General features: G+C 43.3%; 1 protein-coding gene across 4 annotated transcripts in view; it reads left to right on the top strand.

Moving 5' to 3' along the window:
* Positions 1–465: 465 nt before the first annotated feature.
* Positions 466–23,050, top strand: part of SGSM3 (small G protein signaling modulator 3) — a 46,494-nt gene continuing 23,909 nt past the window's right edge. For 2 of the 4 annotated variants that reach the window (XM_082739983.1, XM_082739981.1), the window contains exon 1: positions 466–794. The gene's annotated coding sequence lies outside the window, so the exon portion shown is untranslated. The remainder of the gene's footprint in view (positions 795–23,050) is intronic. The other 2 variants (XM_082739984.1, XM_082739982.1) reach the window with 1 other exon arrangement.

Raw genomic sequence — 23,050 nt, 5'->3', positions numbered from 1 at the left:
TTTTTCCGGCATGCCCTCAACCAAATTTTTTTTCCAATTTGTGGCTCCTTGCAGGGCTTGTGAATTGTGTAAGAGTGGTTCAGGCTGCTTTAGGGCTGGTTCTGTACACCTGTGAAGAAGGCACTTAAATATTTAGAAAATGAGCATCAAGTAAGAGCCGCTCTTTTCCAGAGTCCTGCCTCGTCTATTCCGCATCCTAGCTGCTGGTCTACCCCATATTGCCCTGAGCTCCTCGGGCTGCAGTGAAGACGAAGGCCAGTGGGTATCGCTGAGCTAAAAAAATGGGTTTGAAGGACTTCTGTGCGCCCCCTGCCCCCTTCGCCGTTCGCCAGGGGACCGGATCTCAGCTCGGAAAGGAGGCTCGTGTGTGGGGTCCGGGAGCGCGCAGACCCCAGTGCCGCCGCAGTCCACTGTCTCCAGAGGACTACAGCCCCCAGCATGCTCAGCGGCACCCCCCCCGCCCCCGCTCGGCCCAGCGCGCGTGCGCGGTGGCGCGACCGATCGCTGACTGGGTCCGAGCGGTGGAGCGGCGAGCCGGACCTGGGTTGGCGCTGAGGGGGCGGGGATTTGGGGCGGCGAGGCAGCTGGACATCCCGCGCCCGGCGGGTGAGTGCGGAGGAGAGGTCGGCGGTGACCCGCTGGGTCTGCGAAGCCCGGCGCCCACATCTGCCTCTGAGGTGGGGTCGCGGGGGCGGCTGTGGAGCGACCGACTGAAGGACTGACAGGCAGACGGGGCAGACGAGGGGGAGAAGCACCGCCCGCGGCCGGGAGAGCGACGGAGCCGGACCTCGCAGGTGCCCGCGTGGGTGGGGAGCGCCGGGCGCGGGATCTGGCGGGCGGGTGCGGGGCCTGCGGGGTGGCCGCGGGGCTCGGACCCGCGTGTCGCTGCGCCCCCGCATCCCCGCCCGGGGCGGGGGCGGCCTCCCAGTGCGGACCGGGGGAGCGGGGGCCACCGGCGCCGGAGCCTCCATGTCCTGGGAGCTCGAGTCCGAATAATACCTCTCCGTGAGCAGCTGCGAGCGGGTTTACAGAAACCGCACCTCGGGGCGGGGGCGGGGGGGGCGCGTTTTCTTCTTCTTTTCTTTTCCTCGGGCACATTTAAGCTGTTGGCTTGCTCAGGCTTAATTCGTGACTTGACGTTGAAGAGTCAGGTCCGGGGTCAGAGCACAGGCTCAGATGCAGGCAGAGACTCGCTGTAATGCGTGTGTTTTAACTTTGGGGAAACTGAGGCATGTATTAGCCGAGATCACTCAGCGTGGTTAAGGTTGGAATTCCGAAAATTTTACTTAGTTTAATGATCCAGGATGCTTTTTCTATGGAGGATGAAAAGATGTTTTAAAGTTTCTTTTCTGTGACGGGTGACTGTCCTAGGTTCCAGTCTCGTGCTGCACGTGACATTTGTGGTGGGTTGCTGGCTCTTTGGGTTTTGGTGGGTTGTCAGATGTGTCCTGAACTATTCTTTGCCCTTCTTTCTTATTTTTACTTGGTAAATTCAAGTTCCTGATAAGACTCTGATTCACAAAAACTGAATTTCCAACCTTGACTTGTTTACTTGTAGCTTTTATTATTATTATTATTATTATTTTTTTAAGGAAGATTTTATTTAGAGAGAGAGATTGAGATGAGGCAGGGATGAAGAGAGAGGGAGAGAACCTGAAGCTGACTCCGTCCTCAGCATAGAGCCCTATTTGGGGCTTGATTCCCCCCCCCCCCCCCCCCCCCCCCCCCCCCCCGCAAGACCACCACCTGAGACCAACCGGTCACACAACTAACCGACTGAGCCACCCAGGTGCCCCTACTAGTAGCTTTTAGTGATTATGTTTTGATTAAGTTTGTAGATAACACATATATTTCCTACTTCTTTTCTTCCTCATCTTCTAGTTTTCTCTGAACTCTAATCAGTAATTATATCATCTTTGTTCTACTATTCATATCTGTTCTCGGGGATTTATTTGTAATCTCATTCTAAATGGAAGTCAGTATCTTTCTTGTCATCCCATAATCCTAGCTATATGGAGGGTTTTCATCACTAATTGTCACAGTAGCCTGGGCTTTAGTCCTCTTCCCTGCGTCCCTTTTTAAGCATGGAGATGTGTGATATGGTTAGGAGGAAGGGCGTGGACTATTAACTTTAGTATATGTGCTACTGAAGTGAGCATGAGGGCACTAACTTTAAAAGGCTGTGAATAAAAATTACTTAATTTTTTTTTTTAAAAGTGTGCTAATCTTGTGAATTTTGAAACTTACGAGATGACAGAAAAGTTGGTGAACTGGAGTAGCAACTCATAGGAATGACTCTGACATGAGGGTGAAATATTGAGAAAGGAACTCAGGAGAGAACTCACTCTCTCTCTCTCTCTCTCTCTCTTTTTTTTTTTTTTTTTTTTTTTTTTTTTTTTTTTAAAGATTTTATTTATTTATTTGACAGAGAGAGATTACAAGTAGGCAGAGAGAGAGAGAGGAGGAAGCAGGCTCCCCGCTGAGCAGAGAGCCCGATGCGGGACTCGATCCCAGGACCCTGAGATCATGACCTGAGCCGAAGGCAGCGGCCTAACCCACTGAGCCACCCAGGCGCCCCGTCTCTCTCTCTTTTTTAATGGAAGATGGGAGGGGCTACTTTATTTTATTTTTAAGATTTTATTTATTTGTCAGAGAGAGAGGAGCGAGAGTGAGCGAGGAGAAGCAGGCTCCCTGCCAAGCAAGGAGCCCGATGTGGGACTTGATCCCAAGACGCTGGGATCATGACCTGAGCTGAAGGCAGCTGCTTAACCAACTGAGCCACCCAGGCGTCCCTCTCTTATTTTTTTTTTAAAGATATTATTTGATAGAGAGAATCTGAGGCAGACTTTGCACTAAGTGCAGAGCTTGCTTGATCCTGTGTGGGGCTTGATCCTGTGATTAGGACATCAGAACCTGAACTGAAAGGAATTGCTGGATGGCTCAGCTGGCAGATCCACTCAGGCATCCCGAGAACCCTTCCTTTTATCAGAAAGCCGTCTTTCTGTGCCTGGGGTGGATGCTGGGAACACCTTGTTGGTTTAGGAAGTTAAACAATGTTCTGTGTGTTTGTGTTTTCGGTTTCTCTCTTCCTAGCTCTCAATGAGTTTTGGCAGGAGCCCAGAATCTTGTACATTTGATGATTTAACATCAGTTTTATCTGCTTGTTTTCCAGATTGTCTCTATTTCCTCAGCTGATGACATTAGTAATTTTCCATAGTAGCCATTCATGAGCTCATGCCGACTGTCACTAAGAAGTGGAATAGCACAGAGGGTGGTACACACAGAAGAAATAAGGATCCTGTTTCTTTGCCATCACATATTGCACATAGACTGGGATAGGAAATCTGCACTGAAGCACGAGCTATGTAGGAGGGCTTAGAAAACCAGAGTCTAGGCTTCTGCATACAGTAGTAGTCATTAATAGCATTTATTGGATTTCTTCTGTTTGCCACATGCTGTCATTGTCACAGTGAGGTGTAGGTATATCATTCTTATGTTTAAGTTGAAGAACAGAAGTTAAGTAATTTGCCTACAGATGTAGTGAGAGATAGGGTCTGATTCAAATTTATGCCTGTCTGACTCTGTCATCCCTGCTCTTTCTACTCTGCTGTACTACCTTCCCAACAAGTATGTTCAAATCTTTCTCATTCTTTTTTTTTTTTTTAAACATAAAACATTTATTTATTTATTTATTTTAAAGATTTATTTGGCAGACAGAGATCACAAGTAGGCAGAGAGGCAGGTGGGGGGGGGGAAGCAGGCTTCCTGCTGAGCAGAGAGCCCAATGTGGGGTTCAATCCCAGCACCCTGGGATCATGACCTGAGCCGAAGGCAGAGGCCTTAACCCACTGAGCCACCCAGGCGCCCCAAAAATCTTTCTCATTCTTAAAAAATATGTAAAACTTTCCTGTGATCACATGTCTCCTTCAGACTACTTCCATTTCCCTCCTTTTCCTTTCTTTCTTGACTTGTTCTTGAAGAGCAAACACTATTCCCCTCTCTTTCTTTGACTCCTTCGTTCATTCCAATCTGACTTCCACCCTCTACTCTGTGGAAATGTTCTCATGAGCTCCACTCAGCTATTTATTGAATGTTTCCTGTACCGTCTTCTAGACATATAAAGAGGCTAAGACATGGTTCTTGCCCTGAGGGAGTTTAGGGACTAATGAAGGAGAAAAAGAATTTCACTCATGTCAGTATGATGTGTTAAACTGCTGACCAGGCAATCTTTGCTCTTGGGACTTGGAAGAAGAACACTTCACTGAGAAAGTGACACTGGACTGCTGACAGAGATGAACCCTAAACCGTTGCAGACAGGGCTGTCAGGACTGCGTGGTTAGGTGTGGAGTTTTAGGAGAAGCAGTGTCTTGCCTGTGGGAGCTGATACCGTCAAAATATATAGTGAGGTCTTAGAGTCTAACAGACCTGGGAACTGAGCCTCAATTTCTTTTTTATAATACCTGCTTACAATGTTAAGCTCTATGAGAGTAGAGCCTTTATCTTTTTTACCACCTCACCGCTGTCTTCTGGAACAGTGGTAGGTGATCAATAAATATTTGATGGATGAATACCTCTTAGGATATTGTATTCAGAACATGAATAGTACTCTTAGCACCCCATGACTGAATGAAGCTTACTGTTAGTGTGGCTTATGAACTGATTTTGAAGACACCATTGCTTGAACAGTATACATATAATCACCTCTCCTTCTTTTTTTGAACATTAGGTTCCTTGATGGTCATATTCATAAATGAGGAGTGACATTTACCTTTTTTTGATAGGCACAGTTAACTGGGTCTTCTAACATTATGCCTCTCACAGTTATAAACATATTTCAGTGTGATGCATGTGTTTTGTGGGTGTTCCTTTTCCTCTGCTAATGTGAATTGTTTTGGGAGGTTAACTTCTTTGGAATCATTAAATAACTTTGTCAGTAAGAGTAACATTAGAAATGAGATTAAGGGATGCCTGGCTGGCTCAGTTGGAGCATGCAACTCTTGATTTGGGGAATTATAAATTCAGTCCCCATGTTGGGTATAGAGATTACTTAAAAATAAAATCTTTTTTTAAAAAGAGAGAGATTGAGGGGTCCCTGGATGGCTCAGTGGGTTAAGGCCTCTGCCTTCGGCTTGGGTCACGATCCCAGGGTCCTGGTATCGAGCCCCGCATCGGGCTCTCTGCTCATCGGGGAGACTGCTTCCCTTCTCTTTCTTTGGCTGCCTCTCTGCCTACTTGTGATCTCTGTCTGTCAAATAAGTAAATAAAATCTTTTAAAAAAAGAGAGATTGAAAGCTCTAATCAGAAGGCTTACACTTGGGAAGGACCTGATTTCCAGTAAAGCTAAGAGAAGACTTTTTCTTAACAAAACGATAGGAGTATGCCTCATTGTCTCTAGATCTCTGGTTAGGCTTCTAGCTAATATTCTAAAGATATGTATCAGCAGTTCATTTCCCTCTTCTTGTATTTGAGTTTTGAGTTTCATTTGTAAATACCCTTAATTTGTGTGACTTGAGTTTAGGGTTAAAGTCCAAATACCACTTTTTTTTTTTCCCCCACTTTCAAAGTCTGTGGAGTATAGTAATAAGGAGTAGCTACAGCAAAGTTCAGATTCTGCTCTACCACTTTAAACTTTGAAAACTTTGGGGCACCTGGGGTCTCAGTCGGTTAAGTGGCTGCCTTCTACTCGGTTCGTGATCCCAGAGTCTTGGGATCAAGCCCCGCGTCGGGCTCCCTGCGCAGTTGAGAGCCCGCTTCTTCCATCATCCACTCTGCCTACTTGTGCTCTCTCTCTTAAATAAATAAATAAAATCTTTAAAAATAAATAAATATAAAAAAATAAAATAGTTCAAGGCAAGACAAGATGGTTACTTGGAAAGAGTAGTATGGGTTTAGTAATCTAATGGGTAGTTGTACTAAATGACCTATAAAGTTTCCTTCAATCCTGAAATCTGTGTTTTTGGACTTGGAGACATAGAGATCAGTCTAGAACAAACCATTCTTGCCTTTCCCTACTCTCCCACCTTGGTCTCCTCTGTTCCTGCCTCACTACAGCTATCTGTTGCTCTTAGCTCTGTCCCAGACCTCTGCTTCACTTGGCCCCTCACTTTCTTCAGGTCTTGGCTCAGATTTCATTTTCTCATGGAGTCTTCCCTGAACCCCTCATTTATTATTTTTTTAATAAATATTTTATTTATTTGAGAGAGACACACACACATAAACACATGCACACACACACACAGGGAGAAGGGGCAGGAGGAGGGGCAGAGGGAAAGGGAAAAGCAGGCTTCTGTCAAGCAGGGAGCCCAACATGGGGGTTCGATCCCAGAGTCATGACCTGAGCTGAAGGCAGACACTTAACTGACTGAGCCACCCAGGTGCTTCTGAACTCCTCATTTAAAATAGCCACTTTCTGAAACTGCCTATTCCTTTTCCTGTTTCATTTTACTCTGTAGCACTAATCACCTGGCAAACAATATAGTATCTTATTTATTTTTTTAATTACTTGTTTCCCCTCTAGAATGCCAGATTCTAGGGAAAAAAGGGATTTAAAAAAAAAAAAGATTTTATTTTTTATTTGACAGAGATCACAAGTAGGCAGAGAGGCAGGCAGAGAGAAAGGGGGAAGCAGGCTCCCCGCTGAACAGAGAGCCTGATATGGGGTTTGATCCCAGGACTCTGGGATCAAGGCAGAGGCTTTAACCCACTGAGCCACCCAGGCGCCCCAAAAGGGATTTTTTAAATCTGTTTTGAGCACTGTTGTATCCTTATCACTTTAGAACAGTACCTGGCACATAATAGATACTCAGTAAATGTATGTCGACATACATGAGTGACTCTTTCCTCAACACAAAATCTCCATTGTGTGTGCTTTGTATTCTGGGAGCACACCTCATTCTCTCAACTTTGGATCTTTGTCAGTTGCTTTCCTTACTCTCTGGAGTCTTTTTCTTCTCTTTGGATCATAGCACTTTAGGACTAGAAGTCTGAGATGGTCCCTCATAAGGACTAGAGATCCCAATATCATACAGCTCAGTAATGACAGAAATGGGGAGAGGGTGGTGATTGACAGTTAATCTCTTTATCAAACTGTAATGTCCCTGAATCTTGTCAGTTCCTTATAGTGCCTAGTGCAATATATACATATCCCTTAATGAATTATTCAGCCAATAAATAAATATATGTCTCCTTTATGAAGGCTTTTCCATATCAACCTATAGTTATCTCTTTGTTTCTTTGAAACTCGATTAATATTTGTGGTTTATTCTCTTATTTTTAACTGGCCTTGTGTTTGTTATTTCATGTGTGTATATTTGCCTGGTCAATGGAATTGTAATCCCGTGGACACAGACCAGATGTATCCACTATAAAACCTAGTCCTGGGAGGCAGTGTAATAGTGAAACACAATGTAGTAGAATTTTCTGTGATGATGGAAATGTTTTTGTGTGATTGTTAACATTTTCTTTATGTGGTACGTGTGTGAGTGAGAGAGAGAGAGAAAGAGATTAAGTAATCACATGAGTGGGAGGGGTGGGGAGAGAATCTCAGGCTGACTTCATGCTCAGCGTAGAGGCCACAGTGGGCCTCAATCTCGTGACCCCAAAATCATGACCTGAGCTGAAACCAAGAGTCAGATACTCAACCAACTGCACCACCTATGCACCCCTATTTATTTTTTATAATCTCTGTACGCAGCTTGGGGCTTGAACTCATGGCCTCAAGATCAGGTGTTGCATGCTCCTCCAAGTGGCACAGCCAGGTGCCCTTGGGCATTCATTTCTTTATTCATTTGTTAATTGTGAGTTGTCCAGCTTTTCCACAACAAGTATCTATGACTTTTATAACCAGAAAATGTATTAGTAGATTTGTGTGAGTGGTGTTTTTTTGGTGTGTTTGGTTTATTTTTATTTTGAGATTCAAGAATAGGTAGAAAATGCTATAGGCAAATAAACAGAATAGTAAACTTTGGAAGTGAGTTAAAGTTCATTTTTTAAATAAGTGTAAACCACAGAATGGAAATGTATTTAATTTTATGAGGTATATCTGTTCTTTAAGAGTTGCTACAACTTGGGGCACCTGGGTGGCTCAGTGGGTTAGGCCGCTGCCTTCGGCTCAGGTCATGATCTCGGGGTCCTGGGATCGAGTCCCACATCGGGCTCTCTGCTCAGCAGGGGGCCTGCTTCCCTTCCTCTCTCTCTGCCTGGCTCTCTGCCTACTTGTGATCTCTCTCTGTCAAATAAATAAATAAAATAAAATTAAAAAAGTTAAAAAAAAAAAGAGTTGCTACAACTTTTATTTTTGTAAATTATATTTTCTTTTCACATTAATGTAAAGAACACAAGCACATTATATTCATCCATATGGAGAAGAACCAAGTCCTTGGGGGAAAGTTATAGGAAAATTTTACTAATCTATTTAAACCATTAGGAAAATCACAAGTATTTTAACAACACAAAATAACTGCATTTAGGAACTGGAAAGTGTAAATATATTAACTAAAATATATTAACTATAATATTAACTAAAATATTAACTATACAACATTTAAGAGGTGAATCTAGAAGCTTACTGATACAACAAAGAAATTCCAAATTACTTTATTGTTGTTTTTTAAATATTTTATTTATTTATTTGACAGAGAGAGACACAGTGAGAGGGGGGATGCAAGCAGGGGGAGTGAGAGAGGGAGAAGCAGGCTTCCTGCTGACCAGGGAGCCAGATGTGGGGCTTAATCCCAGGACTCTGAGATCATGACCTGAGCTGAAGGCAGAGGCTTAACAACAGAGCCCCAAATTACTTTGATAAAATGAGCAATTAAGATCTAATGGAGGGACCTGGAGTTTATAGATTTGCTTGGCCACTGTGGCCAGAAAGACCAACAAATGCATGGGGCATTGTTCAGAAATGTTTTGGAAACAAAACAGAAAATATTATTCCATCCTTTATTTTATTTTATTTTTAAAAAAGATTTTATTTATTTATCGGGGTGGGGAGAGCAAGCACAGGCAGACAGAATGGCAGCAGAGGCAGAGGGAGAAGCAGGCTTCCTGCTGAGCAAGGAGCCCGATGCGGGACTCTATCCCAGGACGCTGGGATCATGACCTGAGCCGAAGGCAGCCGCTCAACCAACTGAGCCACCCAGGCGTCCCCCATCCTTTATTTTAAACTGAGATCGCTCTGAGTGCTTTGTGCTTTTCTGGTAGAATATAGATTTGTTTAGCTTCTATAAGGTTAAGTAATAAGCATGAGAACCCTTACCACTACCTAGCATTATATATAAATTACTGTGTAATTTATTAAATTACAGTAATTGTTATTTGACATTATGGATTCATTTGGCTGTCTCTCTACCCAACTAGGCTAAAAATTTTACAAGGCAGGGATTTTGTTTTGTTCTCTTCTTTTCCAGAGTCTAAAATGGGATCTGACCCAGAGTAAGCACTCATTATGTTAAATGAAAGAGTGATGCTTGCCATATGAGATTACAGTAAAAAGATGAGGTCTTGTCATGAAAAGTAAATGGTGGGAGGAAACTGATTGGAATTTACAGTGACATTATATAAATAATAGCTGGATGTATTACCAGTTCTTTAGTTTATCTGTTGCTGTGTAACAGTCACCCCAGAACTTACTGGCTCAAAACAACAATCTTTGTTTTTTAAGATTTTATTTATTTAGGGGCACCTGGGTAGCTCAGTCATTAAGCATCTGCTTTTAGCTCAGGTCATGATCCCAGCATCCTGGGATAGCCCCACATTGGCTTCTCCCTCTTCAGCCCCCAGGTTTGTGTTCCCTCTCTTGTTATCTCCCTCTCTCTCAAAAAAATAAAATCCTTAAAAAAAGAAAAAATATATATATATTTATTTATTTGAGAGAGAGAGAGAGAAAACAATCCAGGGAGGGGATGTGAGATGGGAGGGAAGAGGCAGAGGGAAAGGGACAAGCAGACTCCCCACTGACCAGGGAGCCTGTCATGGGACTCAGTCCCAGGACTATGGGATCATGACCTAAGACAAAGGCAGATGCTTAATGGACCAGAGCCACCCAAGCACGTTGATCTCTTTTTTTTTTTTTTTTAAGATTTTATTTTTAAGTAGTCTTGAAACTGGCTCAGTTGATAGAGCATGCTATTCTTGATCTCAGGGTCAAGAGTTCTAGCCCCACATTGGGCATAGAGCCTACTTAAAAAAAAAAAAAAGCATATGGGAATATGGGATAGGATATATTCTTGTGGCCCATCTTTGGAAAATATTTTCTCTATGCTAAGTATGTATAACTGTGGTGAGGTTCTAAGTACTTTCTCTGTACTTCAATCGGTAGGCACTATATACTGTAATTTACTTGATAGGGAAGGTGAGGCTATGAGAGATTAAATATTTTACCCAAAGGTCACACAGCAAAACAAATCGTCGAAATTAGGACTTCTTGTTCCCATGGTACCATGTATAAATAAGATGAACATAGATTTCTTCACCAAATCCAAAAATTCTAAGGAAGGTATATTCATGTCACTAAGCAAACATGTATTGAATCTGTATTAAGTACTAACTGCTAAAGAGGCTTGAAGGAGCTTCCACGTTACTAGAGTTAAGGTAGACACAACTAGTTAAAAATGAGAGAAATGTAACTATGTTGCATTAGATGGGGACAAGTAAATGTTGAGAGGGGCTCCAGAAAGCTTCACAGAAGTGGCATTTGAGTTGAGCACTGAAAGATAGAATCAGGACATTCAGAAATGGGAGGTGGCCTTTGAAGCAGGAAACAATCTGAGTAAAGATCTGGGAGACAGGGCGCCTGGGTGGCTCAGTGGGTTAAGCCGCTGCCTTCAGCTCAGGTCATGATCTCAGGGTCCTGGGATAGAGTCCAGCATCGGGCTCTCTGCTCGGCAGGGAGCCTGCTTCCTCCTCTCTCTCTCTGCCTGCCTCTCTGCCTTCTTGTGATCTCTCTCTGTCAAATAAATAAATAAAATCTTAAAAAAAAAAAAAATCTGGAGACATGTTGAGATGGCAGTGAGTGGTCCAGTGGCTGAAGCAGAGGGCACGTGCAGAGAAAATAGGAGCTGACTCAGAAGGTAGATGGGGGCCGCTGAAGAAGATGAAGGAACAGATTCTCAAGTAGGAATCCATTAGGAGTGGATTGAAAAAGAGGAGGCTGATTTGGGGAATGTTTTTTTTGGGAGTCAGGGGGGAAGAAGAGGAGTCAGCAAAGAAGCAGTTAAGTAAAGAAGGAAAACCAGTGTGTTCAGTGCTCTCAGAGTCGTAGAACAATTTCGAGAAACCCAAGTAAGTCAGCAGTCAGATGCTTCGAGGAATTTAAGGAAATGAAGCCAAAGGAAGAGGATTCCATATGGTGACAAGGAAACCACTGGAGACTTCAGAAAGTCTTTGTGCAAAGGGAGGAAGCTAGGTGGAAAAAGCCCAAGGAACGAGTTGACTGAGGAGGCATGGTTGCAGGATTCGACTCTGCCTTTGAAAATGTGCAGAGCAGGGCGCCTGGGTGGCTCAGTGGGTTAAATCGTCTGCCTTCTGCTTGGGTCATGGTCCCTGGGTCCTGGGATCAAGCCCTGCATTGGGCTCTCTGCTTAGCAGGGAGCCTGCTTCCCTTCCTCTCTCTCTGCCTGCCTCTCTGCCCGCTTGTGATCTCTGTCTGTCAAATCAATCAATCAATCAATCAATCAATCTTAAAAAAAAAAAAATGTGCAGAGCAGAGGAAGAAGAGCTGGAAAGGTAGGAGGTTTGAGTGGGTCCAAGCGGCTTTGTTTGGGTTTGTTGTAAGCAAGGATGAGGGGGATCGGAGCATGGGCACTGCACTTGAAGCCAGCTGACAGGAAGCTGGAGATGCAGTGAGGGAAATGGTGGAAGGTTTATTATTAGTGGAGGACTTAGCCTGGGAAGGAAGGAAGGCTACTTCTTCCTCTGAGAGGAAGTTGGAAAGAAAAACTGTGAAAAGATGGGGCAGTTTTGACGGAGGAGGTAGAAGTTGAGGAAGCCTAAGCCAAATGACCTCAGCTTCATTAAGGTAGAAACCAGGTCATCAGCTGGAAGGGACTAAGTGGCAGCAGAGGACAGTTGGGTGTCTGAAGAAACAGGGAAAAAGTTTGAATGAAGCACTAAGGGAAACGTGGTAGAAAGTCATTTAGAGAAGAATGAAAGTCCAGCTGAGCAACAGTGAAGGTAAATCGCTTGGAGCTGGTTTCCTCACTTTGTGCTGGAGTCACGTGGGCTAAGAGAGCAGTGAGCAGTTGAAAACTCACCTGAGGCTGGATGAGGCAAGAGCTTCAGTGGTTAGTTCAGAGTGGTAGTGTGATTCCTACAGTGTGGAGGTTTTAACTGTGTGGGCCTGATTGTTTAAATCAGCAGTGTTTATATGAAATACACAGAGCTAGCCCAAAACGGTAGATTATCTAATGGAAGGTAGGTCCAAAAAAAAAAGTATGGTCTGTCTAACCCCAAGGTTACAACAGCAGGAGGAAAACTTCTCGTAACATCTCTCCTGGGATTTCCGTTGGTAATGATGTTGGTCTGAGTGTGATCCAGTTTGCCTGTTCTGGTGTTTTTCCCAAGTTTTTGATTTAATTTTAGGTTGGAATCATGGAAATAGGAGACTTAGCTTCTTGTCTGGCTATGTCACCTGCTCACAGTTTGGCTTTAAATAAGTCTTTCTACTTCTTTGGCCTCAGTTTCCTTTTTGGGGGAAGAAAGAAAAAGAAAACGAGAGGGACATACTCAAAAGATCCTTCTAACTGTGTCATTCATGACTCTGTCATTCATGGCTGTGCTAAATGCCTTTGCACTATAGCTGGTATCAAAGAAGCTAATGATCTCTATAGATGCAGGTCTGTTAGAGAAATTCATTTGCTCCTATAATACGGGAATTTTCTCCTGATTTATCTGCTAAATCGGTCTGCAAAAATTGAGTTTCTTGATCCAGGTGCTTGTGTTGTGTTTTAACTTGGTCTCCACTGGGCTTCATACCCCAAGCCCAAGGTGTTTTGTTCTCATACACCCACAAGTCTCATGGGCTTCCCTGGAGATTGTGCTGCACAATTGCCAGTGACAGCTGTGCTGGTCAGTGTGGGACAGAGGGTCAGCTTAGTACTCGGCCCTGACTCGGTGTGTGACATGGGCGAGATGCTTAACCCTGAGCCCTGGTTTTCTAGCATATGATAAACAGTCAATAAATACATTATTCCTTCTTTAATTGACACCTCCCTTCTAATACCTACCTCCATCCGCTCAATGCCACAGAGTAAGGAGGAGTGGATTACCACCCTTCAGAGTTATTATGTAGGTATTTTTGTATCTGCAAATGAGAAATTCCCAGTAATTATTTAAATGGCCTGACCAAATAAATGACTTAAAGCAGTTTGTTGACCTCTGTGGTTTAACTATATGAGGAATAAGGACTTTGTTAACTCTCTGTCTTGTTCCTTTTAAGTGCCATAAGCTCCTTAGTATAACACTTTAAATACAAATTTTTCAGGGGCCTTTTTTTTTTTTTTTTTTTTTAAAGATTTTATTTGTTTATTTGTCAGAGAGAGAAAGAGCACAGGCAGGCAGAGTGGTAGCAGAGGCAGAGGGAGAAGCAGGCTCCCGGCTGAGCAAGGAGCCCGATGTGGGACTCCATCCCAGGACACTGGGATCATGACCTGAGCTGAAGGCAGCCGCTTAACCAACTGAGCCACCCAGGCGCCCCATCTCAGGGACCTTTTTGACAGCCCTTGAGGAGCTTTATTTCCTCACAAACTCACATCAATATTTTTCAGAGCTATCCGAGCTGCAGTTGACAGTTGCTAACCGTTAGTTGTTTTACTCCTGAAGGGGTTGTTGCCTCCACCTCTGGTAGTCATACTGACAGGAGGGCTGTGTAGTACCTTGCCTTTGCTTTCCTTCTCCTCATCTGGGCCCTGCCAGGCTGTAGGTCTTAGGCGTATGCTCCTGGAAGGGACTCAGGGAAGTGACTGGACTGCCTCAGATGATTATTTTATGGAAAGACCTAGAGTGGCTGAGCATGGGTCATGAGTCTGCACAGGAGAGCTGCATTTAACTGAAACTGCTGTGCTGGATTCTGGGGGGAGGGTCCTGCTTGCACAGTCTGTGCTCAGCCTTGCACAGTCACACCCGTTGCCTGAAGGAGCACCCTCTCTCTCTGGTCACAAAGAAAATATTGACTCAGGGATGGGAAAGCAGTCCCAACTGTAAGCCTGTGGGCCCAGGAGTAGAGAACTGATTACTGGAGTCACCGCGCATCTGCTGATGGCAGTTTGGAGGAAAGCAGTTGAGGAGTGTAGATGATACAGTGGATTTTCACTTCAGATGTCTTTGGCACTAAGGGAGATAAAAGCTGAAGTGAATTTTAAAGGTACATTTATTTGAGAGAGGGAGAGAGTGGGAGCACCACGGGACAGGTGGGGGGAGGGGCAGAGAGAAAATCCCAAGCAGACTCCCTGCTAAGCACAGAGCCTGAAACAGGGCTCCATCTCACCACCCTAGAGATCACGGCCTGAGCTGAAATAATGTCAGAGGCTTAACTGACTGAGCCACCCAGGCGCCCCGAGGGTGAAGTGAATAATACACGTTTTCAACAAGAATGTCTGTATGACTGGAGTGGGGAGCCAATTTAAAAGATTAGCACCACCTGCTGCCTTATTATGGTGTTTGGTGGGGCCCAAGTTTCAGGACTTTTCTTTACATACTGCCAAGTATGTTTCATTTAGCAGCATGTTTTGAGAGAAAGCAGAGGGTTCCGAGGTCTGAGAGAAGCATGTTGTGGCTGGAGCACAGAGCATGCGCTGAGGGCGAGTGAGAGGCAGGTGTTGAGAAATGAGGCTGGAATGGTGAGCGGGGACTACTAGGTCAAGAGGGTCTTGTACACCAAATTAACAAGCTTGGACTTTTTCCTGAAGTCAGGAGGAAGAAAAAATGTTTTATTTATTTATTTTTAAAAGATTTATTTATTTTCAGGGGACCAGAGGGAGATGGAGAACGAGAGTCTCAAGCAGAATCCGTGCTGAGTACTGAGCCCATCGTATGGCTCAGTCTCATAACCCTGAGATCATGACCTGAGCCAAAACCAAGGGTTGGTTGCTTAACCAAGTGCACTTCCCAGGTGCCCCAGAGAAAAAGGTTTTAAAAGGAAGGAAACGATTTTATTTATTTATTTATTTATTTAGAATAAAGTAAAGATTTATTTGTTGGGGCACCTGGGTGGCTCAGTGGGTAAGCCTCTGCCTTCAGCTCAGGTCATGATCTCAGAGTCCTGGGATCGAGCCCTGAATCAGGATCTCTGCTTAGCGGGGAGCCTGCTTCCCCCCTCTCTCTGCCTGCCTCTCTGCCTACTTGTGATCTCTCTGTCAAATAAATAAATAAAATCCTAAAAAAAAAAAAAAAAAAGATTTATTTGTTATACAGATGGGGAGAGAACAAGAGCATGCAAGCAGGGGGAGGGGTAGAGGGTGAGGGAAAAAGAATCTCCACTGAGATGCTCCTGAGAGTGGAGCCCCAGGCAGGGGTCGATCCCAGGACCCTGAGATCTCCACTTGAGCCAAGTCAGATGCTCAATAAACTGAGCCATTGAGGCACCCCACCACTTGCATTTTTAAAAGGATTTCTCTGGCTGCAGAATAGAGAATAGATGGGGTGTGGGGTGCAGGGGGCATGGCTGGAGGCAGAGATCCCAGTTGAAAGACTTGTTAAAAACCAAACGATGACAGTCTCAACTGGGAGATAGCAATGGTTGGAGAGAAGGGGAAGTTTGAAAAAACATCCTGAAAATCCTAAGAGTTGAGGGATGGAGGTGGGAAGATGGAGAATCCGTTAACAATGAGGTCCAATTCTGGCTGGAGAAGGGGGTAGATAGGTTGTGATGCCAGTCTCCTGAGATAGGGACCATTGGAGGAGGGCAGGGTTCACAGTGACTTGATTTGCGAGCGTGGTGTTTCCAGGAAATGGAGGAATGGCCCAGGAGGCAGTTGGATGTGTCAGCCTGAAGTTTGGAGAGAAATAGGTTGTGGAGATAGAAATTGGATCATTTGCCGCTAGATATAAATTGAAGCCATGAGAGTCAGTGAGTGTGCAGGGAACTGGAGGAGGAGCCAGGACAGAACATTAAGGCATTTTAAGAACCAGCAGGGAATGAACTGGGAAAAGAGACTCAGGAGGAGCAGCCAGCAAGGCAGGAGGAGAACCACAGGGTCATGACCCTTGCACACTCTTATGGTAAGAACTAGTGTTGTTGCTCGATGTAATGAACATCTGCTGCGGACTGGCCTTTAGTAGACTGGGCATGTGCTGAGGGTACTCATAACACAGGGACAAAAGATACAATGAAGAAGTGGAAGGAAGTCGGTATTAGACATTTTATAGGAACATAGCAAAAGTCATCTTGGAAAAAATCTAAATGTTGTTGGACTTCCTCATTTTTATTTTTATAGTGATTTAATAAGGAGAATACCTAATCTTGTTATCATATGGCTTTCTGAAGGTCTTTAAATTTTTTTTCACGCTTGACTTTGAATAGGTAATGTATTCAAATACTTTAGAATTTAAAAGGTACAGAAGTGTATTAGGTAAAAAGTCTCTTTGCCACCCAGTTACTCTCACATGCAGCCTTCTAAATTTTATGTGAAAACTTCCCCTTTGTGCAGATGTTTACTATTCTCGCTGTTTTGCTCCTTGCTTTTTTTACTTAGCAATATATCTTGGAGATCATTCCGTATCAGCACATTAATAACTGACCCATTGTTTTTTGACAGTTGTACACTGTTCTATTATATAGATGTTGTGTAACTTATATAAGTTCCCTACCAGTGGATACTGAGGTTTTCTAATATTTTGTCATCACAAACAATGCTGTAGGGAGTGTCTTTCTATAGGAGTCATTTTGCTGAAGCGTAGGATAAATGACCAGAAGTAGGAATGGCTTGACAAAAGGACCTCTAAAGATGATTTTTCCCCCCACAGATTTTATTTATTTATTTGACAGAGAGAGAAAGCACAAATAGGGAGAACGGCAGGGAGCCTGATGTGGGGCTCGATCCCAGGACCCCAGGATCATGACCCAAGCTGAAGGCAGACACGTAATGACGAGCCACCCAGGTGCCCCAGGACCTCTAAAGATTTTAATTCAACTCTGCTTATTTGGCATTTGGAAAGCCTGCAGTGAATGGTAGCTATTATGTTATGGATAGATTTGTTGTATGTTATAAATAGTTTATTAATATGTTTTATGATATGTTATAGATAGGAAGAGGGGCACCTGACACAAACCTAAGGTAAGGGGGTGTGTCAGAGAAGGCTTCCTCCAGGAGGAAATGCCTGGGCTGAACCTGGAGAATGAGAAGTCAGGTAAAGTGGGGGGCCTTTCAACCAGAAGGAGCCTGGCACAGCAACTCACAAAGGAGCATGTTGTACCTGGGGATCTTCAGGAGTATGGTATGCCCTCCTCATGCAGTCAGCACCTGCCATGGGTCAAGCTCTAGGCTAGGTACCAGATATAGGCAGATATGTACATATGAAAATTACAGTATAGTATGAAATAAACAGTAGGAGCATGTACAGTGATTAGTTTTATCATAGTAGGGAGGTAGAGGGCATGGAAGTTGGAAAGGGAAGGTGTTCCAGGAGGTCACATCTGAACTAGAATTTGAAAGAATGGTCAAAGGGTGGTTTACCCCAGCAGTTCCCAGAGTGTGTTCCCTGGACCATAGCATCAACTTCACCTGGGAACTTGTAAGAAATGAACAGTCTCATTCTACTCAGACCTTCAGATTAAAAAATTCAGCTTTTTAGGGGGTGCCTGTCTGGCCCAGTCAGTAGAGCATGCAATTCTTGATCTTGGGATTGTAAGTACAAGCCCCACGTTGGGTATAGAGATTGCTTAAAAATAAAATCTTGGGTCACTGAGGGGCTCAGTTGTTAAGTATCTGCCTTTGGCTCAGGTCATGATCCTACAGTCCTGGGATCGAGCCCTGCATCCAGCTCCCTGCTCCGCAGGAAACCTGTTCTTGCTCTCCCATGCCCCCGCTTGTGTTCCCTCTCTCGCTATGTCTCTTTCTGTCAAAAATAAGTAAAATTGTAAAAAAATAAAATAAAATCTTAGGGTGCCTGGGTGGTTCAGATGGTTAAGCATCTGCCTTCAGCTCAGGTCATGATCTCCAGGTTCTAGGATTGAGCCCCACATTGGGCTCCCAGCTCAGAGGGGAGTCTGCTTCTTCCTCTCCCTCTGCCTCTCCTCCTGCTTATATGTTCTCTCTCTTTCAAATGAATAAATAAAATCTTTAAAATATAAAATATTGTTTTATTTTTATTTTTCTTAAAGATTTTATTTATTCATTTGAAAGAGAGAGAGACAGAGGGAGTACAAGCGGAGCTGGGGGAGAGGCAGAGGGAGAAGCAGACTCCCCGCTGAGCAGGGAGCCTGACGTGGGGCTCCATCCTAGGACTTGGAGATCATGACCTGAGCTGAAGGCAGACGTTCAACCATCTGAGCCACCCAGGTGACCCAAAAATCTTTTTTAAAAAAGAGGAAAAAGTCAGGGTGCCTGGGTGGCTCAGTGGGTTAAAGCCTCTGCCTTCGGCTCAGGTCATGATCCCAGGGTCCTGGGATTGAGTCCTGCATTGGGCTCTTTGCTTAGCAGGGAGCCTGCTTCCTCCTCTCTTCTCTGCCTGCTTCTCTGTGATCTCCATCTGTCAAATAAATAAAATCTTTAAAAAAAAAAAAAAAGAGGAAAAAGTCAACTTTTGGGGTTTTAAAAAGTCCTCCAGATGATGAATATGATACATTCCACAGTTTGAGAGCCCTGGGTTGAGATTGTTTAAGGGAAAGGGAAAATATTGTAAAATTCAGGAGGAGCCATAAACTCCATGATATTGTTGAAATGTAGCTTGTATTTTCAAAAAGAAGTTATTTTATATACAAATCTAAGGAAATGAGATACATAAAACTTTTGTGTTATATAATCAGCTGAAATCCCTTATCTTGAAATTTAAATAAAATGGATGCAAGCCCTTATAAGCCCACATTATGTGAAAATTCCAGCACCCTCCACCCAGATTTTTCAAATTTAATTCATTTAGTCCTCGTAACATCTCTGTACTGTAGGAATTATTATCCCTACTTTTAGACCTTTTATTTGGTTTTCCCCCAAACCACCTTCAAGGCTCTTACTAGTAGGGCAGGCTTTACTAAAAATAGGAGATGGCAAAGGGATTTTACCCTGCCACAACACAACTTCAGCTGGGTTTTGGGATTGTCCTTTCCTGAAGAGAGGCATTCTATCGCCTCACCCTTCAGACCTCCACCCCCAGGCATATTGAATGTTAATGTCTCATAGGTCACTTTGTTCCAAAGGATGCAGCTCTTCACCTTGGTTTTGGACTTCTCTTCCTTTTCTTTTTATGCTCTGGGCCACTTCTAGTTCTCTCTCCTGCCTCCAAATTTTTATTCATTTCTTTTGCGAGGCAATTGATAGATCACTTTTTTCTTCTGTGCCTTTAAGGTTTACCTTCTGCCTTTAAGGAGCTTATCAAAATACTTTCCAAAGCAAAGATAAACCCCCTCTCTGGGAAGCATTCTGGAGCCAACTATTAAAATAGTAATTCCTTGGGGGTGCCTGGGTGGCGCAGTGGGTTAAGCCTCTGCCTTCAGCTCAGGTCATGGTCTTAGGGTCCTGGGATCAAGCCCCGCATCTGGCTCTCTGCTTACGGGAAGCCTGCTTCCCCCTTCTCTCTCTGCCTGCCTCTCTGCCTGCTTGTGATCTCTGTCTCTGTCAAATAAACAAATAAAATCTTTAAAAAAATAGTAATTCCTCACTGTACTATAATGATAATATTGTTAAAATTTTAAGTGTAGGGGTCATTGGGTTAATTACCTTGCTACAAATGGCACCATATTAAACTCTAATATCAATAATCTGTTATTAACCTAATCTCATCCTTTGATTTCTTTTTATAAAGCTGACACCTGAAAGTAGAAAAAGCAGATTTTAAAAAAATCCACGTCATCTCCCAAATAAAGATTTTTTAAAATCTTTTTTTAAATCTTTTTTTCTCCCCCCAAAAAAGATTCATTAATTTCATTTAAATTTTTTTTTTTAATTTTATTTATTTATTTGAAAGACGGAGATCACAAGTAGGCAGAGAGGCAGGCAGAGAGAGAGAGAGAGGGAAGCAGGCTTCCTGCGGAGCAGGGAGCCTGATGCGGGGCTCGATCCCAGGACCCTGAGATCATGACCCGAGCCAAAGGCAGCAGCCCAAACCACTGAGCCACCCAGGCGCCCCTCATTTAAATTTTTTTCAAAGGGAAAGTTCCTCACAACGTTGTTTTTTTTTGGTTTGTTTGTTTTGTTTTTTTGTTTTGTTTTGTTTTTTTAAAGATTTTATTTATTTATTTGTCAGAGAGCGAGCGAGCAAGAGGGAGCACAGGCAGACAGAGTGGCAGGCAGAGGCAGAGGGAGAAGCAGGCTCCCTGCGGAGCAAGGAGCCCGATGTGGGACTTGATCCCAGGACGCTGGGATCATGACCTGAGCCAAAGGCAGCTGCTTAACCAACTGAGCCACCCAGGCGTCCCAACATTGTTTTTAATCCAGATATTGCTCCTAGGTGCTTAAATGTATCAACAGATGACTAGATTAGTCAGTTACAGACTGTAGCACTATAAAAACTGCACAGTTACTGGGGAAAATGCTGATTATTTAATGTTCAGTAGAGAAAAATATTTTAAAATCTATAATGTTAGATTATGTGTGTATATCTATAGGGAAAAACCAAAAGAAAACATAGAAGGGAAGAAAATGATTTGATGAGGTGGCAGACTTATGGCAGAATTTTTAAAAATTTTTATTTCCATTAATGTTGTGTAAGTACAAAACTCAGAGAAGATTGCAGAACTTCCCTTCCCATGAGAATCCCAAGAACTGTGTCTGTACCCCAGAGATTTTCCTCTGACCTATCTCAGATTTATCCTGCAACTGTTTATCATATGTTTGTATCTTACTGTGTTCTCAGTGGAAAAGAGTGATCTTGTGCAAAATGCCCAGAGGAAATGGAAAGAAATGCTCCTGAGTCTTGGGCTCTAATCCCACTTGACCCCAGCTCAGGTTGCGGTGCCTGAACTGTGGAGAAAATTCAGGGTATAGGGAAATATCTGTAAAAGTTTTGGATGTGGAAATAGCATTTTTCTTTTACAGCCTATCTTTAAAATTGCTGTGCTTTTCTAATTTCCCGGTTTATAAGCATCTTTTGTCCTTTAAACTGCTTTCAGTGGCTTTGCCTTTGGAAAGTCTTACACTTGAATGTAATAGAAAGCTAGGCAGTGCAAGTGAAGTCAGACCCCTGGGGATTTGGTTCAGCCTTCAAAACAAAACAAAACAACAAAAACCTGGTGTCTTGGAAATATGAGTTTTAAACTATTGTCAGTTGTTTTTCCAGTGATGACTTAGATTGTTGGGGGGAAACTTGCTAAGTTGAAAGATGACAGACTTTACCTTTTAGCAACTTAGGCAGTTCCTAACTTCACAGGTTGCTAAAATGCTAAGATGTAAAATTCATGCTGAGCCGTGTTAGTAAAGTATTAGTTACAAATGAGAGAGAAAGGGTTCCTTTTCACAGTTATAGATCAGCTATTTCTAATAGTTTGCACCTTTTTTTCACTTTTGCTTTTTATGGTTTTGTGTAAACATTAAATCCCTGCAGAGATGGAGATTTGAGGTAATAAGTAGTATTTCTTTGGAGGAAGAGAAAGGCAGGATTCAGAGTATCTGCATAGCTGCTGTGAGTTCAAGGCTCTGTTTGTAGACCGTGGAGCTTGTGGAGGACACTTCCTTAGTCCTCAGGGTTCCACTATACGAAACTGTAATTTTTAAAATTGAGGTATGATTCATGCACCATAAAAGTCACTTAAAAAAAAAAAAAAGATTTTAGTTTTTAAGTAATTTCTGCGTGCAGCATGGAACTTGAACTCACAACCCTGAGACCAAGAGTCACATGCTTCACCTACTGAGCCAGCCAGGTGCCCTAAATGTCATCTTTTTGAAGTTTCCAGTTCAGAAGTTTCTGTGTGCAACCATCACTGTTGTCTAGTTCCAGAATATTTTCATCACCCACAAAAGAAAACCCACAGCCATTAGCAGTCCTTCCCCATTACTCCCTCCCTCCAGCCCCTGGCAACCACTAATCTACTTACTATCTCTATAGATTTACCCATACTGGGCATTTCATATAAATGGAATCATGCAGTACATGGTCTTTTGTGACTGGTGACTGGATTATTTCACTGAGCATGTTTTCAAGTTTCATGTTGTAGCCTGTACCAGTCAGTACTTCATTTCTTTTTATGGTTGAATAGTATTCCATTGCATGGATGTATCCATTTTGTTTGCCCATGCATTTGCTGATGGACATTTGGATTATCTACACTTTTGGCTGTTACAAATAATGTTGCCATGAATGTGCAGGTACAAGTTTTCAGGTGATAAAATTATTTTTAAGCAATACCTCTGTATTTTTTCAAAAAGGAAAACATTAAAAATCAAGACCAATAAGCCACATCCATACTCCTACCACCTTACCCAGCAATGTTGCTTTTATTAGTACCTTCAACATGTAGGTATGGTATTTTAAATGGGTGAAATCATGTACTGTCTTTATGCTGATGACTCCACTTTTCTGTTCTCTCTACAACTCACTCCAGTTGGATTTTCACCTTCAGCAATAACATTTAAAACTCTAGTCAAGATTACCAAAACCTCCAGCTTGCAGAACCAGTAAGCCATTCTCTGTCTTCATACCACTTGACCTCTACATCGTGCATGGCACTGATGATCTCTTCTTTCTCCTCCTCTTGATTTCTTTTTTATTTATTTATTTATTTATTTGACAGAGATCACAAGTAGGCAGAGAGGCAGGCAGAGAGAGAGGAGAAAGCAGGCTCCCTGCTGAGCAGAGAGCTCGATGTGGGACTTGATCCCAGGACCCTGGGATCATGACCTGAGCCAAAGGCAGAGGCTTTAACCCACTTAGCCACCCAGGTGCCCCCTCCTTTTGATTTCTATAG

This window comes from Mustela nivalis (genome assembly GCF_964662115.1).
Source record: "Mustela nivalis genome assembly, chromosome: 7".
In the NCBI taxonomy this organism is placed as follows: Eukaryota; Metazoa; Chordata; class Mammalia; order Carnivora; family Mustelidae; genus Mustela; species Mustela nivalis.
Note: the sequence above shows the minus strand (reverse complement) of the source record. Positions and strands in the feature narration are given on the sequence as shown.